Below are 9,980 nucleotides of genomic sequence, written 5' to 3'. Positions count from 1 at the left end.
CGAGGGCGGCGACCTCGAGCTTCATCCTCGAAGACAAGCTCTCCTGCAGAGCATTCGCACTTGCGGTCATGGCGGATGTGGTGCCAGGTAGGAGGACGATGCGCTATGGTGTGGAGGTTAGCTGGGCGTTGCTGCTTTAAGTAGCGCATTCCGATGAGGCCAAGCGTCCGGGTGCGTCATTAAGTCACCGGAGTTGGTTCCTCGGGCACCGAGCCTCTTAACGACGACATACGAACGGACGGCATGAATGCGGGCAGCTGGCGCTGGCTGGGAACGCACCACGCGACGGTGCGAGGGACGAGGGTTTTGGTGTGCCAGGGTAGTCAGCTGCGGTCATGGCAACGTTGGAGATGCCCTTTGCTCACATGCGATCCCCGCATGTCATTGAAAAAGCAAGACGAACCGGCATGGTCTCAGGTCCAGAGGATGCAGTTGGCCACGCTACACCACTCCGCAGACGCGTCGCGGTGCCCCGTGCATCCTCGACGAGCCGGGTGTTGGGGTGTGTTTGTATTGTGGCCAAAGTGCACCTTACCAAAATTTTGGTCATGACCCAAAGATTGGTCTTTGTTTGGATGGTTGCCATTTTTTTGGCATGCCAATGAACTCTAGCCAACTCTAGTTCATTTTTCTTGCCAATGTCGGCCAAATCATGGGCAACCAATACCTCAACCAAAATTTTGGCTACCCAATGCTTTGATGGGGCAACCTTGGGCACAAACCAAACATACCGTTGGTCGTGCCACAGCACTAACGCCACCCTCGGCACACTGAAACCGACCGTATCTAGCGACAATATGAGCGTGTCGCTCACCGCGGTCGCCGTGTCCAGAGGTGGTGCTGGAGCTGCGCCCCGTTGTTGGCCCCAACGACCCACATGAACGGTTGTCGGTGGCGAGGAGGTCGTGGGCCAGCTCCTCCATTGGACTAGTCTGCGCTACGTCGTCCCGACGGGTGTGCCCCACATGTCGGTTTCCCTATTTTCCCGGCCATATTCGAGCGTCGGTGCTCCGCGTTGCGCATTAGGCCTTTCACTATGTAGGCCAAGCAAGACAACTTATTGTTTATTTGAGCCGTTCAAGTATAATCATGTGGTGTTTGCTTATTTCTCATTCCTCTCCAACCCTCTTCTCCATCGATCATGTCGCCCTCCAGTCGAGTCCATCCTCCCGCATGCCTCATTTGAACATTCCGTCGAGTATCATTCGCATGTACCCACCCTAGTCCTCTTTCAATAGATCTCCGTACCCCGAGATGAAATCGAGAGGGGACGAGTGGGGGCACGTGATACCTAAGGCGGATTCAAAATTTTGAACTGGTGATCATAGCATCCGCAAATCATATATAAAGGGTATTCAATGTCGTTTCGTTTTTGAACGTACAATATACTCCCTCCTATCCTTTCTAGTTTGCATATAAGTTTTATGTGTAGTCAAAGTATCTCTACTTTGATAAAAAAAAGGTATCAACATTCAACAACGCCCAATCAATATTGTTAGATTCGTACGTACTCCTAGATTTGTACTCGAGATGGTTTCCAATTTGACTATTGACAAGATTAATAGTACATGAGATGTATAATGTGAAAATTATATCATTGGAAACTCCTTTCACATACGAATTTGACCGTATGCTTTGTGTAAGTTGCATGCCATATATTATTACTCTAACATTTGGTCAAAGTTGGCCTCGAAAAACGCATTAGACCCTGTATGCTTTGTGTAAGTTGCATGTCATATATTATTACTCTAACATTTGTGTAAGTTGCATGTCATATATTATTACTCTAACATTTGGTCAAAGTAGTATAGTGGAAGTGGATCCTCTGACGTAGGTATCCCTGCCTTACCCTCCCTTTCGGTCACTTACTAGCGGACCCCATGCTTGCTAGGCCTCGCATGTCAGTTACTCAATGGGTTCGGCCACGTCAGGGGATCCTCATCCGTAGTATACTCCCTCTTATTTACTCTACATAAAACGGAGGGAGTGGTGGTATAATAAATGACACGGGCGGGGGAGGGGGAGGGACGTCGGTTTGCTCTCAATTGCGGTCCCACAAGCGAGCAAAAATGCAAGACGAAGCGCGTTCCATTCGGTGAGTGACGTGGAGGGTCCAGTGTGCCGGGCTGCAATGCAAACGGGACAAGAGCGATGTACAGTCAAAACCGATTGACCGGTCGTCATCGGAACCACTATTCACACCAGAACCTTTGCTGCTCGGCCTATGCCAGCCACTGCCCTAAAACCACACCAAATCTCCAGCCCATTCCCCCACCTTTCAATCCCCTAGCCTGCATCAAGCGTCCCCTAGTTCGCCGGAAAGCCATGGTGCGCTGCAAGATCACTTACTACAAGATCCTGATGCCGGAGCGCCGCGCAGAAATCACGGCGGCGGTCGGCGCCACAGACCTCCGTTCCCAAGCTCGCTTTGCGGCGGGCCAATCCCCGAGTTCTCTGGAGCCAAGCTACAAGGAGGAGGAAGCCGATCCAATGTTCATGGCGGAGGTCATGGCGCAGAAGGCCCACGATGGGTATGAGACGATGGACGTCGACTTCGTGCTGGCGTCCAAGTCCCCCATGGTGCAGGCGGACCAGCGGTTCAACATGGCGATACTAAAGGAGGACCGGGAGGCAGAGGCTCAACTCGACACGGAGCGCGCGCATGCCGCTGCCATCGAGGCTCTCCTGCAGGCGGAACCGGATGTCGTGGATGTGAACCGGGCGGCGGAGGCTCAACTTGAGGCAGAGCGCGCGGATGCCGCTGCCATCGAGGCCCTCCTGCAGGCGGAACCAGACGTCCTGGACTTGAACCGGGCGGCAGAGGCTCAACTCGACGCAGAGCGCACGGATGCCGCTCTCATCAACGCCCTCCTGCAGGCGGAACCGAACGTCCTGGACTTGAACCGGGCGGCGGAGTCTCGACTCGACGCGGAGCGCGCGGATGCCGCTGCCATCGAGGCCCTCCTGCAGGCGGAACCGGACGTCCTCGACTTGAACCGGGTTGTGCTCTCGTCCGTGTAGAGCGCCCGCACGCTCCGCTTGAACGAGTAGCTGGAGGCCGAGGACAACCACGGTGCGGAGACACACGTCGGTTGCGACGGCTGGTTCACGCCGACAGCCAAAGATGACGAGGCCGTCTCTTTCCGCGGGCAGTGATAGTTTTTCTTTATGTTGTTGTTTTTATAGATCTTTTGCTGTGTAAGAACATATATTTGTTATGCAAGTCGTCTGACTTGGGTCAGTCTACCATTTCAGGCAGTTGGATGAATATCCTACGTCTCCTAACCCTTCTTTCCTTCTTCCTCACCTTTTCTTCTTCCCCAACAGACCACCGCACGGGCCGTACGGATACTCCCCAACATGCGGTTGGATAAACATACTCTATGGATGAAAATTATGTGTCAGCGATAGGATGGCTGAGTTTGGTTTGTTCACATGCGACAACACGTGTCAGTGAGGGTGCGTTCCCTTGGTTGGGTTTGCGGCGTGCAGGAGCGACTGTGTGAGGGTGCGGTGCGACCGCGGCGTGCAGGAGCGACCGTGTGAGGGTGCGGTGCGATCGCGACAGCCGTGCACAAGTGTACCTCCTTCTCATTTTGAAAACTTTAGGCAATCTTGGCAAAAATGTGTGGCGAAGTTTGGCAATGCAAGGCCTAGACCTAGACAGGATAAGTACGTACGTACTAGGAGTACTAGTGTTAAAAAATAAAGGCGGGGTTTTCCTTCGCGGGATTTATTCGATACAAATCCTCGTTTCATGTGTCAATTAATGCGTATTTTTCTCCAAAGACCAAAGAGCTAACCATCTCACTCCTCATCGCTTGATTAATGCAGCGCCATGCAAACCAACCTTCTCACTTCCGCATGCATGCAGGGGATATTGATGTCCTTGGTTGCTAACCCCATCAATTTTGCCTCGATTAGTGTTAGTGGCCCTTTGCAAATTGTAATTTTAATATACTAGCCTTGTGTACAAAAAATGGAGGTAGTAACTATATTTGACTTCCTTCCCCATTGCGGTGATGTCGATGATATCTTTTTTTGGTGGTTTGGCGAAGTGCGTTCGACGGAGAACACCATTGAGGGAGACCACAGTAAGTCGTTTGCAAGTGCCGCCTGCAAGCCGAGACAACCGCCTTATTTGCATCTAGGAAGTCCTTTACTAGTACTACTAGGAGTACTAGTGCGGTGAGATGGTTTCTCGAAGAAGACGATGGAGAAGCGGAGTCAGCGAAGAGTGAAATTATGGTTGCTTCATCCGTGCTGTTGTGATTTGACGCCTCACTGCTTTGTGATTTGTGATAGAAGGGACATGGGAGTAGACTCTGTGCTCTATACTGTACTACATGCGTTCAAGCATGGGAGAGAGAGGAGAGATGTTGCATTTTTCTATTCCTTCAATCAATCAATCAGGGAGCTTCGGTTCCATCTTTTTGGCTTTGGCAACACCGTCCACAATGGTTCCCACGATGCCAAAAGCTATTTTCACATTTGGTTACACATTGTGGATGCCCTTAACCGTACCACTTGGTTTTGCTCCTGTGTGCTATCTATACAAATCTCAGTTATATTGATCTAAAAAATTATAGAATCAAGATTAATAAAAAGGAGGTGATTTTGCGGCGCGGATGGCGGGGGGGGGGGTTCTTTTTTTAGCAATGCTACATCCACGTAATGGTTTACGTGAAGTTACGAACTGGTGTGATGTGGGACTATTTGATTGGATTAAAGGAGAGGATTAGGCCCACCCCACCTAAAAATCAGGAGGGGGCATATATATATTAGATAGAAAGTATACGTAGCAGCTACGTAGCCCTTTGTAAGACTAGGATTGGGCTTCTTATTTTCGGAGGACGTTGTCCTGGCGGTTTGCTAACATGCGGTCCCACGTGTCAGTGCTTTACCAAGCTGACCCGCGTCCCACATGAGGCAGAACAACGGCAGAAGCAACACGTGGTTAAGTTGAAGAAGATGAGGGATAAGCGGATTCAGCAACGAGTGAAATGATGGTTGCTTCGTCCCTCCAACTTAACTGGGAGAAAGGTGCAGCTTTGTGATTTGACGCCTCATTGCTCATTACTACACCGGTGCCATGACTGGGGTGCTTCACCCCGGCTGCTCTGCACTGTATTCCGGTATGGCACGTGGACCCGGTAGCTTGATGTCCCACATGTCGGTGAAAGGGACTAGAAGATTTATGAAAGCGAGCGCTCCACTCTTACGACGGAGGAGTAGACGACACGACGACCCAATGAACTGTCACTTGTACTGTATAGTATTATAGTTTTGTTGTTTCGCACGGTCCATCGATACAAACCCGATTAAACAGGAAAGGGCGGGATTTTTCCCGCACGGTAGATGATACTGGCCATACATTTCAAAGGCAATTTTAATCTATGCAAACTGAATAATTATAAGTAATAATATGATATCTAGTAAAACTAAAAACACATATGATTTATTGTGTTAGAGTGTAGTAGTAGTGTTTTATTGCATAGTTGTTAGATGTAAAATGCGAGAACGTGTAGAGATGTAGTTTTGGAGGGCCTACAGAGAGTAAAGCTTAATACGGTCACCGAACTTCAGAATAAGCTGATTACGGTCACTATATACGTTTTGCGGTGATTATACGGTCACTTGCTCATAGTTCAGCATCGGATTGCACTCTGTTGACCGGCCAAATAGTCTGCGTGGCGCCATGTTGACTAGTTAAATTGACCATGTTCCTTGTGGGTCCCACCTGTCAGTTCGCATAGGCAAAAGGTCAGATAAACACAAATTTACGCGGGCGCGACAAGGCTCCAACCCGTGCACGGGAATCACCTGGTTGTGTATGTGTCTGTCAGGGCCTGATGTGTGCGCATGCACATGTAGGTTGAGCACTTGAGCGTGAGAGTGTGTGTTGGTCGTGTGGTGTACTGGTGTGTGCATGCATGCGTGCGTGTGTGCGTGTGAGTGTTGCGTGCGTGCGTGGCTGCATGTGTACGTGTGAGTGTTGCGTGCGTGCGTGGGTGCATGTGTTTGTGTGAGTGTTGCATGGATGTAGTTCGTGTGCATGTGTGCGTGTGTGTATAATCACCACACCAGCTCCTGTGTGTTAAAATTGACGGCTCAGCATACCAATACAAGGCCACCTTGTCCGCTGTGCCCGCGGTCATGACTTTGACCACCATCCAAATATTTTTTTGTCGTTTGTTTTCATTCTTACTAGCAAGATGCCCGTGCGTTGCACGTAACATCAAGATGCATTTGTATGACTTGTTTATCTTGTGAGAGAAAAGGATGAACGAGGGAAGGCCTTATTTGCAAATGTGGATAGGTGTGTGGGTACCTTTTTGCAAAACTGCCATAGTTTCTTTCCTATCCGTCAGATATAAATCGGACGGCCTATATTGCAGGATGGCAGGCACACCATCATCACCAACTCTGTTTTTATAAGAGTGTATTTTATGTATTTTATAAGAGTGTAGATGTAGAGTAGATACAAGTTGACAGGTGGGCACGATGGTAGTGAGATAATGTGATGCAACACTAGAGGTGCCACATGAAGCATTTAACTGGTCAACTAGTCATGTCATGAGCAAATACAGAGTTGTACGGTGAGCCCGTGACTGTATAATAACCACTAAACGTAAATGGTGACCGTAATGAGTGGATTTTGAAGTCCAATGTATGTATCGTGCTTTCGCTTCAAATACAATGATCGTCATTGCATATATCGCGAGAGAAATATGAAACATGCGTGAATTTTCTGGGGGCTTACTTTTAGAGGACCTGGAGATAGTTTTGTGTGCATACATGAAAGTGGCGTACAGGGGGGTATGTGATGGAGAGAGAGAGATGCTCTTCGTTTCTCTTTATTATGACTAACTTTGTATATAGTATAAAAATATACAAATTCACAGTGCGGAATAAATATCATTGTGGGCACCATGCAATGCAAATTAGCGTTCGTACTCCTCCATATAACTTTGTAATGTTGTATATATGTAGAAACTCTAAAATAATTTTTTGGCCACACTTTATTCAAAAGGAATGTTGTATGCGAAATAAACATGAAGAGAGGGCTTTTTAGATCAATGGGGTACGTGATGTAACATGTGTGAATGTGTAGTTAATGCATTTGGCAGGGCCTAGAGAGGTATGTGTGTGTATTACGTATTCGAGAGAGGCATGGATAGAGGGGCCGACGGGGGGGGCGTGGGAGAGATAGCACGAGAAACGAGAGTGGTCTAGAGAGAGAGACGAATATGACGTCACGACAAGAGATTCCATTCTCTTGAGTGTGTGTATGCAAGGAGGGAGGGAGTAGAGGCACCAGGAGAAATTTTCTGTGTGTGTGGTGTTTGTGTTGCTATGTGTGGGTGTGAGAAGATAATGATACGGCGGGGGCAGAGGGTGTGTCACCGCGTGAGGTCCGGTGGGTCGAGGTGAGGCCCTTCGTTCGGTTCTGTCCTGCACCACATTGGTCGGCCCGTGGCGCATTTAGGAAGACCCATGGATGACTAGTCGTACAAGACAAAGATAGCAGAATTGTGAAGGACTCTGTGTCCACTGACAAAGCCGGATAGAATTTGTAACCCTAGGTTCTTGGACTAAGGTAACCCCTTTATCTCTGATATTACTATTCATCCAACCTAACTTTAAGGGGCATCCTACAGAATGCTCTGCTAGAATCATACTCGTCGATTAGGAAGAGAGGTGTGAGACAATGCGTGAGAGACAGGCGTAAAGATAATGTGCGTACATGAGACACGTAGGCAGGTCCATGTATATAGAAAGGGTCGATGAGGATTGTGCGTGTGTATGTTTGCGAGAGGAAGAGTGCTTGTGATAAAGGTTAGTGAAAACAGTTGTAAATGGTTACGAGAGGGAGGGAGGGTTATATCTAGAGCATGTGTGCGAGAAAGACACCTCGGGAGAGAGTGTGTGAGCATGTGTGAGAGACCACCAATGAAGAATGAAACTACACGTAAAAGACTGCTCTACACATTGATTAAAGATATAAATTGTATCCAAATATTAGGATGGGATCATGATATTTGCAATTCGCGTAAGGGGCGGTCATTGATACATCAGACATCTAGATTCTATCGAATTTGAGCATGTCTATGTTATTATTCGACACAATTGATCCACATAGTTAGTATTTTGAACTCCAGACAATGCATCGCTTTAGCAATCAAATATAAACGTGAGTATAGTTCATGTTGTGTGTGTAAAGCACATTATACATACGAAAGTTACACAATGGACATTATAAATAGCTACCTATGAACTAGCATACATTTGAATTCAACTTAAGGTGGTTAAAAAAATCAAATTCAACATGAAGTCCATTCAATTATTTGAATTTGATATCATGGCATTTGTAAACCATACCTAAATTATGGGGGCACCAATCTTTACTCTAATTTTGTACATCATAGCATATGTAGTCGTGTACAAAATAGATTCAAATTTAGCTCCTCCATTCTAAAATAATCGTAGTTATAGGATTTTCAAGAGTCAAAATTTCAAAAAGAAGCGGATAATTTAATGAGGTTTTCAAACATACAAGGTCAAATATAACGTTGTCTATTTAGGTCAATCCTCATAGTTCAAGAGTACTCTAAACGTGAATGCTTGTGTTTCAAAAATTCGAACGAAGCGCCAAAAGAGCCTCTACTCGCCCGAAACCGCGTGAGACCAATGTTTGGTAGTACAAGAAAATTACTTTTCTAATAACTCCGACCCGTGAAACCTACCGGCCCGACGTCTAAAGGTCTAAACCGGGGTAGGTTTGTAGTTTCATCTAGACGCCACGCAACCGCATCCGAAAAACATTCATACACAATGGTCGCCTAAGCACACATGCGCGCGGCCGAAATCGCTCCCGCCCACTATTTGGGACACATGGGATTACCATCCTACCCCGACCCGCAGTAGGTCCGAAATTTAAGAGGGGGCAAAGTTTGTACTTTCCCCAAATTTCAAACAAGCGCGTCCCATCTTCTGTCCAAAAAAGCCAAAAAACAAGCGCGTCCCAGACCGAAACATGGTCCCCCCCACCTGTCTGATTCCCCATTCGTACTCCGTGGGCGCCAAAACTACCTCTCCACCAGCCGCGAAACCCCGGCGTCCTCCGTCCGCCACTCCATCCCACCCATCAACCGCCGCCCTCCTCCATCACGCCGGAGCCGATACCCCGACGTCGTCATCCACCGCAACCTCAACCGCAACGCCCTCCACGGCTAGTAGTTGAAGCCGAGGCCGAGCCGTCCGTACCCGAGCCAGTTCAACCACGCCGTCCTGCGCCTCACCGCTGTCGCTCCAACTTCGCCACCCTCCACTGCACCGGAGTTGTTCCTGCTACATCGTCCTTCGCCGCCTCGGATCTGCTTCCCCTCCGCTGACATACGGCCACGGCAACACAGTCAACAATTTGGCCATGGGTTCGTCCAAGCCTACACCCTCCAGAACATTGGTTTCCCTGGTAAAAAGAAGAAGATCGGTGCGACATGTGGAGGTGACCACACCGGCAACCGAAAAAGGTACTCATCTTCCCTTATTCGTGCAAATCTTACGTCTCTGCTTGCACGGTATTCATCCCACAAAAGACACTAGTTGACCGCTTCTTCTTGATACTAGACGTTCCTAGTAACTCGCGATGCACAAGGTTTCTCCCCATATACTATTTCACCTTAGCTAGAGGTCCGTCGCCCCCCTGAATTTCAATTTCTGGCCAGTTGATTCCCAATTAACGGAAGCATTCCCCGGCGTAACATGCGCTAGTACGCCTATTATGCCGGGGAAGCAGCGCCTTGGTGTTTATCTTAGGGGCGTGTGCGGCCTAGATCTACTGGTGCCCGATCTGGAGGTCGGCCGGGATTAAAGGGATGGCCTGGGAGCGCTTCCAAGCACGGCGGTGGTGTGAGGTCGATGAGAGGGCGGGGCGGCGGAGGCAGGGGTCTGGGCCGGTGGTCGCTTGCGGTTCGAGA

Source organism: Triticum urartu, chromosome 2, assembly GCF_003073215.2.
Source record: "Triticum urartu cultivar G1812 chromosome 2, Tu2.1, whole genome shotgun sequence".
NCBI classification, from domain to species: domain Eukaryota; kingdom Viridiplantae; phylum Streptophyta; class Magnoliopsida; order Poales; family Poaceae; genus Triticum; species Triticum urartu.
Note: the sequence above shows the minus strand (reverse complement) of the source record.